The following is a 15916-nucleotide window of genomic DNA, read 5'->3' as shown; positions in this document are numbered from 1 at the left end:
ATGGTGCTCCAGGTATTCCTACATTCGTAACTAGGTACAATGACCACCGCAAGATGAAATAAGCTTATTTGTATGTTGACTTGCTGATTGCAGTGCGGAACGATCCTGACATGTGTGGAGGAGTAGACAAGCAGTGCAGCCGAAGGTGGAAATCAACTAAGGACTTATGGAATTATATATAATCTTCCTCGGGCATGTCAGTATCCCCTTCGTCCAGATGATCATGTTCTGTCATGCCGAGCTATTGATATGTGCTACTGTTTTGCAACACCGTTTAATTATAGCTATTGTTTTCCTATCTTTTCAGATTCAGGACAATGAAGATGATTTCAGGGGAACTGCACAATATGGACTGGTGAGTCATCTCTATTGCCTCATGTGTTTGCTGCAAATGTGTCAGCATCAATTGCAAGATGAGGCAGCTAGCTAGCTGTGGAGTTGCCAACATGCTCAAAGTGCTCGCAACATTGAGAAGAAACAAGCGTGCCCAGGAAATTAATGTGTGCACGGGGAGGCCCTTTGCTCAGAGAAGCATCGACCGATTTTCTTTATTTCCACACCTTCTCACAGCTTTGTATTGGTTATAGTACGGTGAATCATTGAGATGCATAAACATGCTGAACTTTTGTTCTTCTGAATGTTAGTATGCATACCATATCTTCTGAAGCTTAGTTTAATATGAATGTTGACTAGCCTGTGGACCTTCACAATCTAGTAAGTATATTGTAGGCATGTTATTTGACACCTCACTTTGCCGCACTACGCGACCAGTGTGAGTGTCTGCATCCAGTATCGCATCCTCTAATTTGGTGGATGCCAAGTTGAAAAAAGTTACCGATGAGTAGCCATAAGCTAGAGGCGTCTCTTTTTTTTCTTTCGAATGGGAAATAAGCCGGTGAGTGTCTCGGGCTGCCTGTAGCACAAGGACCTCTAGTACGAAACATGGGCAGCCGACTGGGCCGATACAAAAGCCTATCCATTTTAAAGCCCATTTGTTTTGTTTTTTGCGAGGAGAAGCCCATATTTCTTGAAGAGGGGGCGATCCTAGAAAAATTGTCCTTCCTCCTCGCTTCCACTTATACTACTTCTCGCTGGACTCGCCTGCTTCCGTCTCCCCCCAATTCCCCCTGCTCCCCATCTTCCTCACTCATCCAGAAAACCCCTGCTCACCTTCTTCCTCACTCGTACAGAAAACGCCTGCTCCTCTTCTTCCACTCGTACAGAAAACCCCAGCCCTCCTTCTTCCCCACTCGCACTGCCACTAGGCTTGTCTCTGGCTACTCTACTCAAACCCATGAGCTCCGCATGATGCCCGCAAGGAAAATGGAGTCGGCTGGCCCCAGCGCCAAGAAGATGAGGCTCCCGCCAGCGGCGACACCGGTTGTAGATCCCACACCCGTCAGCGCGGGGTGAAGCGGCGAGCCCCCCCCCCCACCCGGATCTGAGGAACCGGTAGAATCTCCGGTGGACCGCATCAGCGATCTCCCAGACGTCATCCTCGAGGAGATCATCTCGCTTCTCCCGACCAAGGATTGTTGTCGCACACAAGTCCTCTCAACTTGGTGGCACCCGATATGGCGCACCGCCCCCCTCAATCTCGACTGCCATCAGATTTCTGTCCTTCCTGAATTTGATCTCTCAGAGCCATCGTCTCCTCTCACCAGCAGGGCCCTGTTCAATGCCTCTGCATCGCGACACGCTACCTGATGTCCATACCCTGCATGGTGGACGCTTGGCTGACATCCCCTGAATTCGGAAAACTCCAGCAGTTTGAGTTCTACCATTACCACGAAAGTTTTGTACCACAAACACACCAAGAATTTGTGCCCACACCACCGTTGTCCATCTCGCGGTTTTCTTCATCTCTCCACACCGCCACCTTCGCACGGTTCCATCTACCACACGATCTGGTACAAATGCTTCGACTCCCACTGCTAAAAAACTTTCGCTTGTGGTGGTTTATCTGTCGGAGGCCTCACTGCACAGCATCATCCACTCCAGTTACCCTGCTCTGGAGCGCTTGCTGATTGTTTTGGGAATAGAAATCCCTATCATTTGTCTCCAAATAAAGTCGTTTCACCTTAAAAGCATTGGAATTTGTTTTGAAGGACAATGGCTCATCATCGAAGATGCCCCTTCACTTCAAAGGTTGCTCCTTGATGATTGTTATAAACCTTCGCAAATAACTATCATCTCTGCGCCCAAACTGGAGACCTTGGGTGTAATTCGTGATCCATTTAGTGATCACAGGAAGTTGGTGTTTGGCTCCTCACTTTTTCAGGTACCGTATATTATCATCTACACATTTGTAATCATAAGCTGCATTTTTCATTTGTGCGCATAAGTTTTATATCATGTTGGAGTACACTTTGGGTACTAATATTATGTTATATGCTCAATGAAGAGTTCATCCATGGATAGCCTATCAATGTTGCTAGATTCTATCAAGATCTTATATGTCGGAATGTTTAGTTTTGATTTGAACATAATTATTGGCTTGCTGCGATGCTTTTGATCTCTGGAGAATTTATATATAAAGGTGATGATTTCATGCACATTGAAAGCCCGTATATATTGTACTAGAATTAACCGTTCAGTTGTCACTCTTTCGACATACTCTTTTTTCAGACCTTAATTGTTTTCAATCTTCATGTCTACTTAGGCACAACCACATGGAGCAAAACATATAACCAATCGGTGGCGTAATAAGCACCAGGATTTTCTCAGTTCTCATGACATTCGTTTGAGGACAATAACGATGGATGGATATGCATCCAACCAGGCAAACATAAGCTTTGTCACATTCTTCCTGTTGAATGTGAGGTTACGATTGTCCATGAGGCTTAAGTTTTTGTAAAGAGATTTCTCATGGACAGACATATTGAACAGCAAAAAAAGAAGTTTCAAATGGACAAATGGGCTTCTGAACATGCTCAACTTATATTTACAACAACTTGTAGTCATCCTCCAATATATTTTTTTTGCACGGGATGTTGATTTTATGGATCAGACCGATCCATTTGTTTGTGACTGTGAAAAAGAGTGGTTGGGTTAGATGTTGTTGCCATTTTCAATCTGGGTCTTGTCTAAATTTGATGAAAAATTAATCCTTGGGCTTTTTGTACTGTTTGTAAGCCTCAGTTACATGTTGTTGCCCTCGTACTCCCTTCCGCCTGCCACTACACTGCCGCACCTTTCACTGCTCCGGTTCGTCCCCGTCCAAGGCCTCATCGTCGTTCTTCGCCTTGGTTCACTTGTTGTGCCCGCAGTCGTCTGGCGTTGTCAACATGGTCAACAGCCGAGAGGAATCAGGAGATGACTGTACGTGGAGAGGCTGACAGTAGGGACCCACCAGGGTCATTGCATTACGCAAGCAGGTGCCTCGTTATTACTCTTACAAGCCAAAAAAATACTTCCTCCTAATTGTTTGACAGCTAGGTCCCACGCCATTGTGAATGTAGTCAATAAACGAGAAAATTACACGAGCGGATAACACTAGGGATGCAGCAGCTCGCCCAATTGTTTTTTTAGTTTTAGAGATGGAGCTCAACTGCGTGTTGTGCGGGGGCTATGGCCCGTCTAGCCCACGCTTACGCTTTTATTTAAGCACATGACGAGCCCAGTTGAAATCTTTTTTCTTTCTAAAAATGGCTAGCCTAGTTCTTTTTTTGGAGAATACCCAACCGAGGCCTACTTGCTTTTCTCAGCCCTGCTGGGCCACAAATCTTTCAAGACGGGGAGGGATGTAAGTAGTAAGAAATGGGCTTCCCCAGAAAATGGTCTATAAGTTGTAAGAAATGGGCTGTAAATTTTTAAACCAAAGCCAACCGGCAATTACATTAAAATATCATTTTTTTCTAGATTTCTCTACTCTTATAAAAAGCAGAGTTGGTGATGATGGTGTGCCTGCCATCCTGCAATATAGGTCGTCCGACCTATATCTAACCGATAGGAAGGAAACTATGACAATTTACCCGCACTCCTCTCCACATTTGCAGATACGGCCTTCCCTCGTTCATCCTTTTCTCTCACAAGATAAACTACTCATACAAATCCATCTTCATGTTCCGTGCAACACATGAGCATCTTGCTAGTAAATATTTTAAATTTCATTCATATTTTTGCGGAGAATTTTTTTTGATATATTTTTTTAATCATTTTTAATGTGACTCAAAATTTCGTGATTAAAAGAGTTCGAACCCCACCGAAATATGAAAATTTTCATTGAATTTTTTAGCAGTGCCCAGAATATATGGTCTATAATGCTAATAAAAATAATATGGGCTTCAAGATATCCTTAATAATTAGCAAATGGGCTGTAAATTGTTGAAAATAATGGCTAATGGGTTGTATGTTGTTTTCCATAGATTTGGACGCTGACTTCTGGCCTACTAAGTTGATGATGACGATGTCCTAAAAAAATTGATGCATACGCAAGGCTTTGTCAACTTAGTCAACACAGAGTAGTGACTGTTGGATGTCCATCCAACGGCCGCCATGCTTCTTCAATCTCTGATCTTCCTGCTCCAGCCACCCAAACCAGTGCCGGCGGGACTGCTTGCTCCCTCCTCCCATGGCCGGCTGTTATTTTCCGGCGACGTCAGCCTCACCCCGCTGCCGACCCGCACATATTGTTATTTTCCGGCGACGTCAGCCTCACCTCGTTGCCGACCAGTCAGCGCTCGTACTCCCCTCAGCATGGGCATCCACTGCTGCGTCTTCCCCGGCTCCGTGTCGTTCCCTTCCTAGGCCTTGCCATCATCCACCGCCCTGGTGCTCTCGGCGCGGCGTGGTCAACGTGGTCAACGAACGACATCCATCGGAAGTGGACGGTACATGGAGAGGCTGATAGCTAGGTCCATGATACGTCTCCAACATATCTATAATTTATGAAGTATTCATGTTGTTATATTATCATTCTTGGATGTTTTACAATCATTTTATAGCAACTTTATATCGTTTTTTGGGACCAACCTATTGACCCAGTGCCCAGTGCCAGTTGCTGTTTTTTGCTTGTTTTTTACATCGCAGAAAATCAATATTAAACGGAGTCCAAACACTGTGAAACTTTTTGGAGATTTTTTTGGACCAGAAGAAACCCAATGGGCCAGAGCTGCACCTGGGGGGTTCCCCGAGGGGGGCACAATCCACCAGGGCGCGCCAGGGCGCGCCCAGGTAGGTTGTGCCCACCTCGGTGGCCTCCCGCACCCCTTCTTTGCACTATAAATTCCCAAATATTTTGAAACCCTTCGGGGTTAACCTAGATCAGAAGTTCCGCCGCCGCAGGGTCCTGTAGCCATCAAAAACCAATCTAGACCCGTTCCGGCACCCTGCCGGAGGTGGGAATCATCTCCGGTGTGGCCATCTTCATCATCTCGGCGACAACCATGATGAGGAGGGAGTAGTCCACCCTCGGGGCTGAGGGTTTGTACCAGTAGCTATGTGTTTAATCTCTCTCTCTCTCGTGTTCTTGAGATGTCACGATCTTGATGTATCGCGGGCTTTGTTAATATAGTCGGATCATATGGTGGTTTCCCCTCTCTATCTTGTTGTGATGAATTGAGTTTTTCCCTTTGAGATTTCGTGGTTATCGGATTGTATACTTTTATGGATTTGATAACACTTGATATATGTCTTGCAATTGAATACTCGTGGTGACAATGGGGTATCGTATTGATTCACTTGATATATGTTTTGGCACTCAACTTGCGGATTTCCGCTGTGACATTGGGGTAATCTATGCATAGGGGTTGATGCACGTTCTTGTCCTTGTTTCTCCGGTAGAAATATTGAGGCACTCTTGTAGTTCTTTGTGTGGATTGAGTATTATGAATATGAATTTGCTTTGGTGTTATTCTAGTACGAACTCTAGGATAGATCGAACGGAAACAATAGCTTTGTGTTATTTTAGTACGAACTCTTGAATAGATCGATCGGAAAGAATAGCTTTGAGGTGGCTTCGTACCCTACAAACAATTCCTATCTTTTGTTATCCGCTAATAGGAACTCGGGAGTGATTCTTCGTTACAATTTGAAGATAATCATATGATCCAACTATGTTAGCACTATTGAGAGATTGCACTAGCGAAAGTACGGACCCTAGGCCTTGTTTTCAAGCATTGCAATACCATTTTTGTGCCCGTTTACTATTTGCTACCTTGCTGTTTTTATTTATTCAAATTATCAAAATATATTTCTACCATCAATATTACACTTTTATCATCATCTCTTCACCGAACTAGTGCACCTATACAATTTTCCATTGTATTGGGTGTGTTGGGGACACAAGAGACTTTGTGTATTTGGTTGCAGGGTCGTTTGAGAGAGACCATCTTCATCCTACACCTCTCACGGGTTGATCCAAAAACCCTTAAACCCAAATCTTATTTTCAAGAGTCCACCATACCTACCTAGGGATTGAGCAAGATCCCTCAAGTAAGTTGTCATCAGTGCAAAAAGGCAATAAAAATTGCTTCTAAAAGTGTGAGATCATTTAGTGTAAGAGAAAATTGAGCGTTGCGCGAACTTGTGATGGCAAAGAATAAAAGTGATAGACTGCATAATAAAGGTCACTGTCACAAGGGGCAATGCAACGTGACGTTCTTTTGCATTAAGGGGTTGAGCATACAAACAAATAAGCGCACGGAAACCTCTGCTTCCCTCTGCCAAGGGCCTATCTTTTACTTTTATGTATTTACTTTTATGCAAAGAGTCAAAGTTTTCTCTCTGCTCCTTTTTATTTTCTCCTTTGGCAAGCATCATGTGGTGAGGAAAAATCTAGGCACATATGTCCAGTTGAATATAGATAGCATGAGTTATTATTGTTGACATCGCCCTTGAGGTGAATATGTTGGGAGGCAAAACTACAAGCCCCTATCTTTCTATGTGTCCGGTTGAAACGTTTTGCTGATGTGTACGCGGGGAGTGTTAGCAATCATGGAAGACTATATGTTGCTTGAGTATGTGGACTTGCCTAAAGGCTCCGACACGTGACTCTTCCTGAAAAGATGATGAATTGTAGTTGCAAAGTTGACTGAGAACTTAGTTTGTTGGTTTCTAATAGAGTTTTTGCTTTATACTTCAATAGTGTGTTGAATGATCACTTATTCATGAGAAGTCTATGATAAAAATTCTTTGATAAAAGTCTTACTTTAAGTTTGTTTCTGTTATAATAATGAACATGATGCTTCTATGTTTGTATTTTGTTTTTATCGACAGCTCTCTCTCTCTAAGCATGTGGACATGTTTTTCGATTTCGGTTTTCGCTTAAGGACAAGCGAGGTCTAAGCTTGGGGGAGTTGATACGTCCATTTTGCATCATGCTTTCCTACTGTTATTTATGATGTTTTTATCCATAATAATGCTTTTTGGAGTAATTCTAATGCCTTTTCTCTCATAATATGCAAGGTATACACGAAGAGGGAGAATTCCGGCAGCTGGAAATCTGGACCTGGAAAAGCTACGTCAGGCTACCTATTCTGCACAACTCCAAATAAGATGAAACTTCACGGAGAATTTTTATGGAATATATGAAGAATATTGGAGCAAATAAGTACCAAAGGAGGCCCACCAGGTGGGCACAACCCACCTGGGTGCGCCAGGGAGCCCAGGCACGCCCTGGTGGGTTGTGCTCACCCAGGCCCACCTCGGGTGCCCATCTTCTGGTATATAAGTCATTTTGATCTAGAAAAAATGAGGAGAGAACTTTCAGGACGGAGCGCCACCGTCTCGAGGCGGAACTTGGGCAGGAGCACTTTTGCCCTCCGGCGGAGCGATTCCGCCGGGGGAACTTCCCTCCCGGAGGGGGAAATCATCGTCATCATCATCACCAACAACTCTCCCATCTTGGGGAGGGCAATCTCCATCAACATCTTCAACAGCACCATCTCATCTCAAACCCTAGTTCATCTCTTGTGTTCAATCTTGTTACCGGAACTATAGATTGGTGCTTGTGGGTGACTAGTAGTGTTGATTACATCTTGTAGTTCATTACTATATGGTTTATTTGGTGGAAGATTATATGTTCAGATCCAATATATGCTATTTAATACCCCTCTGATCTTGAGCTTGATTATCATTTGTGAGTAGTTACTTTTGTTCTTGAGGTCACGGGGGAAATCATGTTGCAAGTAATCATGTGAAATTGATATGTGTTCGATATTTTGATAGTATGTATGTTGTGATTCCTTTAGTGGTGTCTTGTGAACGTCGGCTACATGACACTTCACCATATTTCGGCCTAAGGGAATGCATTATGGAGTACCAATTAGATGATGGGTTGCGAGAGTGACAGAAGCTTAAACCCCAGTTTATGCGCTATTCCATAAGGGATCGATTGGATCCAAAAGTTTAATGCTATGGTTAGAATTTATTGTTAATACTTTTCTCATAGTTGCGGATGCTTGCGGGAGGGTTAATCATAAGTAGGAGGTTTGTTCAAGTAAGAACTACACCTAAGCATTGATACGTCCATTTTGCATCATGCTTTTATATCAATATTTATTGCATTATGGGCTGTTATTACACATTATGCCACAATACTTATGCATATTCTCTCTTATTTTACAGGGTTTACATGAAGATGGAGAATGTCGGCAGCTGGGATTCTAGGCTGGAAAAGGAGCAATCATCACCATCGTCATCACCAATGATCCTCTCACCGGGAGGGGGTCAATCTCCATCAACATCTTCACCAGCACCATCTCATCTCAAACCCTAGTTCATCTATTGTATCCAAACCTCAGATTGGTACCTGTGGGTTGCTAGTAGTGTTGATTACTCCTTGTAGTTGATGCTAGTTGGTTTACTTGGTGGAAGATCATATCTTCAGATCCAATATGCATATTAATACCCCTCTGATTATGAACATGAATATGCTTTGTGAGTAGTTACGTTTGTTCCTGAGGACATGGGAGAAGTCTTGCTATTAGTAGTCATGTGAATTTGGTATTTGTTCGATATTTTGATGAGATGTGCATTGTCATCCCTCTAGTGGTGTCATGTGAACGTCGACTACATGACACTTCACCATTGTTTGGGCCTAGAGGGAGGCATTGGGAAGTAATAAGTAGATGATGGGTTGCTAGAGTGACAGAAGCTTAAACCCTAGTTTATGCGTTGCTTCGTAAGGGGCTGATTTGGGTCCATATGTTTCATGCTATGGTTAGGTTTACCTTAATACTTCTGTTGTAGTTACGGATGCTTGCAATGGGGTTAATCATAAGTGGGATGCTTGTCCAAGTAAGGACAGTACCCAAGCACCGGTCCACCCACATATCAAATTATCAAAGTACCGAACGCGAATCATATGAACGTGATGAAAACTAGCTTGACGATAATTCCCATGTGTCCTCGGGAGCATTTTCCTTCATATAAGAGTTTGTCCAGGCTTGTCCTTTGCTACAGAAAGGATTGGGCCATCTTGCTGCACCTTATTTACTTTTATTACTTGCTACTCGTTACCAATTACCTTATCACAAAACTATCTGTTACCGATAATTTCAGTGCTTGCAGAGAATACCTTGTTGAAAACCGCTTATCATTTCCTTCTACTTCTCATTGGGTTCGACACTCTTACTTATCGAAAAGGCTATGATAGATCCCCTATACTTGTGGTTCATCAAGCACCGGTCCACCCACATATCAAATTGTCAAAGTAGCGAACACAAATCGAATCAACATGGTGAAAGTGACTATATGAAATTCCCGTGTACCCTCAAGAACGCTTTGCTTATTATAAGAGACCGTTTTGGCCTGTCCTTTGCCTCCAAAGGATTGGGCTACCTTGCTGCACTTTTATTACTACTATCGTTACTTGCTCATTACAAATTATCTTGCTGTCAAACTACTTTGTTACTTACAATTTCAGCACTTGTAGACATTACCTAGCTGAAAACCACTTGTTGCACTCTTTCTACTCCTCATTGTGTTCGACACTCTTACTTATCTAAAAGAGCTACAATTGATCCCCTATACTTGTGGGTCATCATACCGATGCATCCCGGGTTTTGTGAAGTATCACGAAGCAAAGGGGACATCACATTATAAACAAAGCTTCACTCGAATATCACTCATGTGCTCATAGGGATCGATATAGATGTCCACGGTCCCGCTATCGGTCGTTGAACGAACGGTTTCATTCATGTCTATGAGTTACCGAACCTACGGGGTCACAAGCTTAAGGCAATCACGATCTGCAGAGTGTTAGTAGGACGGGACTGATGAGAACATATTTGTAGATTTTTTCATTAATATTCGGAATAGTTCCAAGAGGATCCGGAAGTGTTTCGGGATCACGGGAAGGGTTTTGGTGAACATCGGGTATTACTGATATATTATATATAGGTAGAAATGTTTCCGAAGATGTTAAAAAATATAATGGTATATAAGTATTTAGGACATTTTATATTTAATTTAAATATCAATGGGCCTAAAAAATCCAAGAGGTGGAGGGAATTATGGGCTACAAGGCCCATAAGGAAGTGGCGCCCCCTTGCAATATACCAGGGGGTGCGAATTGGACTTGGGGAGGATTCCTACTCCTCCCCCATGGCCGGCGCCCCAAGGAGGGACTTCCCCTCCTTGGTGGTTGCCCCCTCCTCCTCCTCCAACATACATATACTAGGGGTTTTTGCTCTATGATACGTCCCAAACGTATCTACTTTTCCAAACACTTTTGCTCTTGTTTTGGACTCTAATTTGTATGATGTGAATGGAACTAACCCAGACTGATGTTGTTTTCAGCATAATTGCCATGGTGTTGTTTTGTGCAGAAATAAAAGTTCCGGCAACCCTAACTCCAACTCCATAAGTACCTATTTGTCCAGAAAAAATCAGAGAGAAGGAATCATCACGTTTTACGATACAGAGTCGCCACCACATCATATTCTTCAACGGGACGGCTGGTCTGGAGTACGTTCGGGGCTCCGGAGAGGGGGATTCGACACAATCGTCATCATCAACCATCCTCCATCACCAATTTCATGATGCTCACCATGGGAGTGAGTAATTCCTTAATAGGCTTACTAGACGGTGATGGGTTGGATGAGATTTATCATGTAATCGAGTTAGTTTTGTTAGGACTTAATCCCTAGTCTCCACTATGTTCCGAGATTTTGTAACCTTCTAGGCTTGTATTGGGAAGCTTCCATGTGTTTTCACACTGGTTTTTCGGTAGTTTATTCGTTTCTTCTTTGTGTTTTCACCGGTTCTTAGTTTTTCTTTATGTTTATGGGCTTCTTTGTGTTTTCCATTTGTTGTTTCTCGTTTCTTCTATTTTTATTTTTGTTTGTGTTTCATTGGTTTTCTTTTTTTATTTCTATGTTTGATTTCCTTTTGTTTTCTCCATAGCTTATTTTGGTTTCCTTCCGGTTTTTTCATTATTTGTATTTATATGAACATTTTTTATTTCTTGAATAATTTTTGAATTTGTAAACAGTTTTAAAAATCGTGAATATTATTCATATTCATGAATAGTTTTTGATTTAATGAATTCAAAAATAAATTTTGAATTCACAATAATGTTTTTGAATCTAGAACAAAATTTCAAATTCATGAACATTTTTCGTATTCACATACTTTTTTTGAATTATTGAAAATGTTTTATTTCCTGAGATGTGTTTCGTATTCGGGAATATTTTTCAGATTTATGAAGAAGTTTCGATTCCTTGAACATTTTGTTGAATCCGGCGACATTATTTGATTTCATGGACATTTTTTCCAATTCATGGACATTTTTTGGATGTCGCAAAAAAGTTTAAAATTTATGAAAACTGATTCGAACCCATTTGTTTTTGAACATTACAACTCATTATAACATTCATGTTTTTTATTTTGTGACCCCCTTTTTCAAATTCATGAGCAATTTTTAAATTTACTGACAAATTTCTACTTTGTGAACATTTTTCAAACCGTGTGTAGTGAAAAAGAAAGGCGATAAAGAGCAGAAATCGTAGTAGGCTCATTGCGCGGTGTTTATTTCTCGCCTTTAGCGAGAGAAGTTGCTCCTCTCATGCTGAAGGTTTGCCTAACAACTAGACTGGCCCATTAGCATATGTAGTTAAAAGAAGAGAATAATTTTGACTTTACTTTTTTTATTCTGAAATCGCCTTCAGCAACTAGTACTCCTGTGAAATAATAGGCTAGATACATTGACTTTCTATTCAAAATATATTCATTGATTCAATTAAAATAAATAAGATAAAACTCGCTATACCTGGCTCTGCATATTCATGCACTTATGCTCGTAGCCTATATTATATCCGCATCCATAACCGTTTTTCATCTATGTGTAGATAAAGCCACATACCCTACCATATTATTGTTGGAAATATGCCCTAGAGGCAATAATAAATTAGTTATTATTATATTTCCTTGTTCATGATAATCGTTTATTATCCATGCTAGAATTGTATTGATAGGAAACTCAGATACATGTGTGGATACATAGACAGCACCATGTCCCTAGTAAGCCTCTAGTTGACTAGCTCGTTGATCAATAGATGGTTACGGTTTCCTGACCATGGACATTGGATGTCATTGATAACGGGATCACATCATTAGGAGAATGATGTGATGGACAAGACCCAATCCTAAGCATAGCACTAGATCGTGTAGTTCGTATGCTAAAGCTTTTCTAATGTCAAGTATCATTTCCTTAGACCATGAGATTGTGCAACTCCCGGATACCGTAGGAATGCTTTGGGTGTACCAAACGTCACAACGTAACTGGGTGACTATAAAGGTGCACTACGGGTATCTCCGAAAGTGTCTGTTGGGTTGGCACGAATCGAGACTGGGATTTGTCACTCCGTGTAAACGGAGAGGTATCTCTGGGCCCACTCGGTAGGACATCATCATAATGTGCACAATGTGATCAAGGAGTTGATCACGGGATGATGTGTTAAGGAACGAGTAAAGAGACTTGCCGGTAACGAGATTGAACAAGGTATCGGGATACCGACGATCGAATCTCGGGCAAGTATCATACCGCTAGACAAAGGGAATTGCATACGGGATTGATTAAGTCCTTGACATCGTGGTTCATCCGATGAGATCATCTGGAACATGTGGGAGCCAACATGGGTATCCAGATCTCGCTGTTGGTTATTGACCGGAGAGTCATCTCGGTCATGTCTGCATGTCTCCCGAACCCGTAGGGTCTACACACTTAAGGTTCGGTGACGCTAGGGTTATAGAGATATTAGTATGCGGTAACCCGAAAGTTGTTCGGAGTCCCGGATGAGATCCCGGACGTCATGAGGAGTTCCGGAATGGTCCGGAGGTAAAGAATTATATATAGGAAGTGCTATTTCGGCCATCGGGACAAGTTTCGGGGTCACCGGTATTGTACCGGGACCACCGGAAGGGTCCCAGGGGTCCACCGGGTGGGGCCACCTGCCCCGGGGGGCCACATGGGCTGTAGGGGGTGCGCCTTGGCCTATATGGGCCAAGGGCACCAGCCCCAAGAGGCCCATGCGCCAAGAGAAGGGGAAAAGGGGAGAGTCCTAAAAGGGGAAGGCACCTCCGAGGTGCCTTGGGGAGGATGGACTCCTCCCCCCCCCCCTTGGCCGCACCCTTCCTTGGAGGAAGGGGCAAGGCTGCGCCCTTCCCCTCTCCCTTGGCCCTATATATAGTGGGGGGAAGGGAGGGCAACCAGACCTAAGGCCTGGCGCCTCCCTCTCTCTCCCGTGACACATCTCCCTCCTCCCGCAGTGCTTGGCGAAGCCCTGTTGGAATCCCACTACTTCCACCACCACGCCGTCGTGTTGTTGGATCTCCATCAACCTCTCCTTCCCCCTTGCTGGATCAAGAAGGAGGAGACGTCGCTGCTCCGTACGTGTGTTGAACGCGGAGGTGCCGTCCGTTCGGCGCTAAGATCATCGGTGATTTGGATCACGACGAGTACGACTCCATCAACCCCGTTCTCTTGAACGCTTCCGCGCGCGATCTACAAGGGTATGTAGATCCACTCCTCCCTCGTTGCTAGATGACTCCATAGATAGATCTTGGTGACACGTAGGAAAATTTTGAATTTATGCTACGTTCCCCAACAATTATATTACTTACACTAAAAAAGAGTAGACAATCTTATCGTTTTGCACATAAAGAGATAAAGAAGTCATTGCGATTGCCAGAAGTACTAAGCCTACTAAAGGCATGAAAATAGAAGCTAAGTTTAAATCTGTCATGGAATAGGTGTCTCGATTGAAATTTACTATTTCTGTCTAGTCAAAAAATATCTTAAGATTCTTATGATATAATTAAGTATATCTATTATAAGGAATAGAAAAAAGTCCATTTTACTACCCTGAAAAAAGTTGGTGGTTCACATAACCCCCTGATCTTTTTTCGGTTCCCTTACCTCCCTAAACAATCCCAAACCAGGCAAAAACCGTCCCTGGCTGGTTTTGCACATACCGGATGCTGACGTGGACACAGTCAAAGGCGGTATTTGGCCTGCGAGTGGGTCCCTCTCAGCTAGACACTCTCACTGACTGTTGGGCCCGGTCAAATATGACACATGGGTCCCACGTCTCGGCTGCACGGAGATTAACAAGGAACTAATTTAGCCCTAATTGCATCATTAACAGAAGGGAACCCACATGTCAATGTCTCAGACTAACCCTAGTGATGAAGGGGACCCACATGTCAATGTCTCGGATTAACAGAAGGGGACCTAAACTAATGATGCCACATCGGCGTGGTCCTGCTCCGAGGTCGCCGGCGTGGAGGGCTTCAGCGGCGGCACATCGGCGCGGTCGTGCTTAGGCGCAGCCGTGCGTAGAGGAGGCCGATGCAACGGTCAAGGCGGTTGCGGAGGTCGTGGCCTCTCATTGACCAGAGGCGGTTGGTCAGGGGTGTGGATGCGGTAGCAAGGGCTGGCCATGGACGTGGAGCTGGCGGCGCTACAGCGATGCAGGCGGCGCGGGGAGGCGAGGGACGACCAGATCCGAGGGTGGCGGCCCCATCTGATCTGGTTCCGGCCGGATCCGGACTCCGGCGACGGTGTGAAGATGGTACGGCGACGAGCTTGTGGCGGCGGAGTGACCTGTACCTGAGAGAGAGATACGAGGGAAGAGAAAGGAGAGGAAAGAGAAGGGAGGAAGGAGAAGTGGGGCGCTCGGGGTGGCGCCTTGGAACTCCGGTAGTCACCGGCGTCGGTCGGAGGCAAGGCAGGGTTCGAGTGCGAGGGGGCGATGCTCGGTGAGGTAGGCGATGACAAAATGTGGTCCACCTAACGGAGGCCCACCCATAGGTCAAAACCACCATTTGACTGTTGCCACGTCAGCGCCAAGATGAGTCAAAACCATCCAGGGATTGATTTTGCCCGGTATAGGATTGTTTAGGGGGTGAAGGGAACAGAAATAAAGATCAGGGGGTTATGTGAACCACCAACTTTTTTCAGGGTAGTAAAATGAACTATTTTCTAAGGAATATTGACTATTGTATTTTTAGTTTGAAAAATATTTTGTAAATAAATGAAAGGATAATAAAAAAATTCCAAAAAAGAAGCAAAAAGGGAGTTTCGAGGATTTGAACCCTATTCTCCTGGTTGGTAGCCAATGTAGGAAGATATTGAGGTACAATTAGCTTTCTGTTAAAACAGAAGGCGTGACCTTTTTTGAGGGCGATGATACGGTTTTCCACCGTTTTTCTGTTTTCATCACGGGTTTTTTTGTTTTTTGTTTTTCTTTTTTGACATGGCTTTCCTCGTTTTTTGGTTTGCTTTTCTTTTTTCTTCTTCATTTTTGTTTGGTTCTCTTTTTCCTTCTCCATTATTTTGGGGTTTTTTTGTCTCTATTTTTTTGTTTTTTCTTATGTTTGTTTTCGTTTTCCCTCTACTTTTTTTATATGTCCAAAACATTTTCTAATAAGTGATAAACATTCTTTGTATACACGTTCAACACTGTCCGAA

Source organism: Triticum urartu, chromosome 6A, assembly GCF_056163025.1.
Source record: "Triticum urartu cultivar PI428250 chromosome 6A, HENAU_Tu73, whole genome shotgun sequence".
Lineage (NCBI taxonomy): Eukaryota > Viridiplantae > Streptophyta > Magnoliopsida > Poales > Poaceae > Triticum > Triticum urartu.
This window is presented reverse-complemented; position numbering follows the sequence as displayed.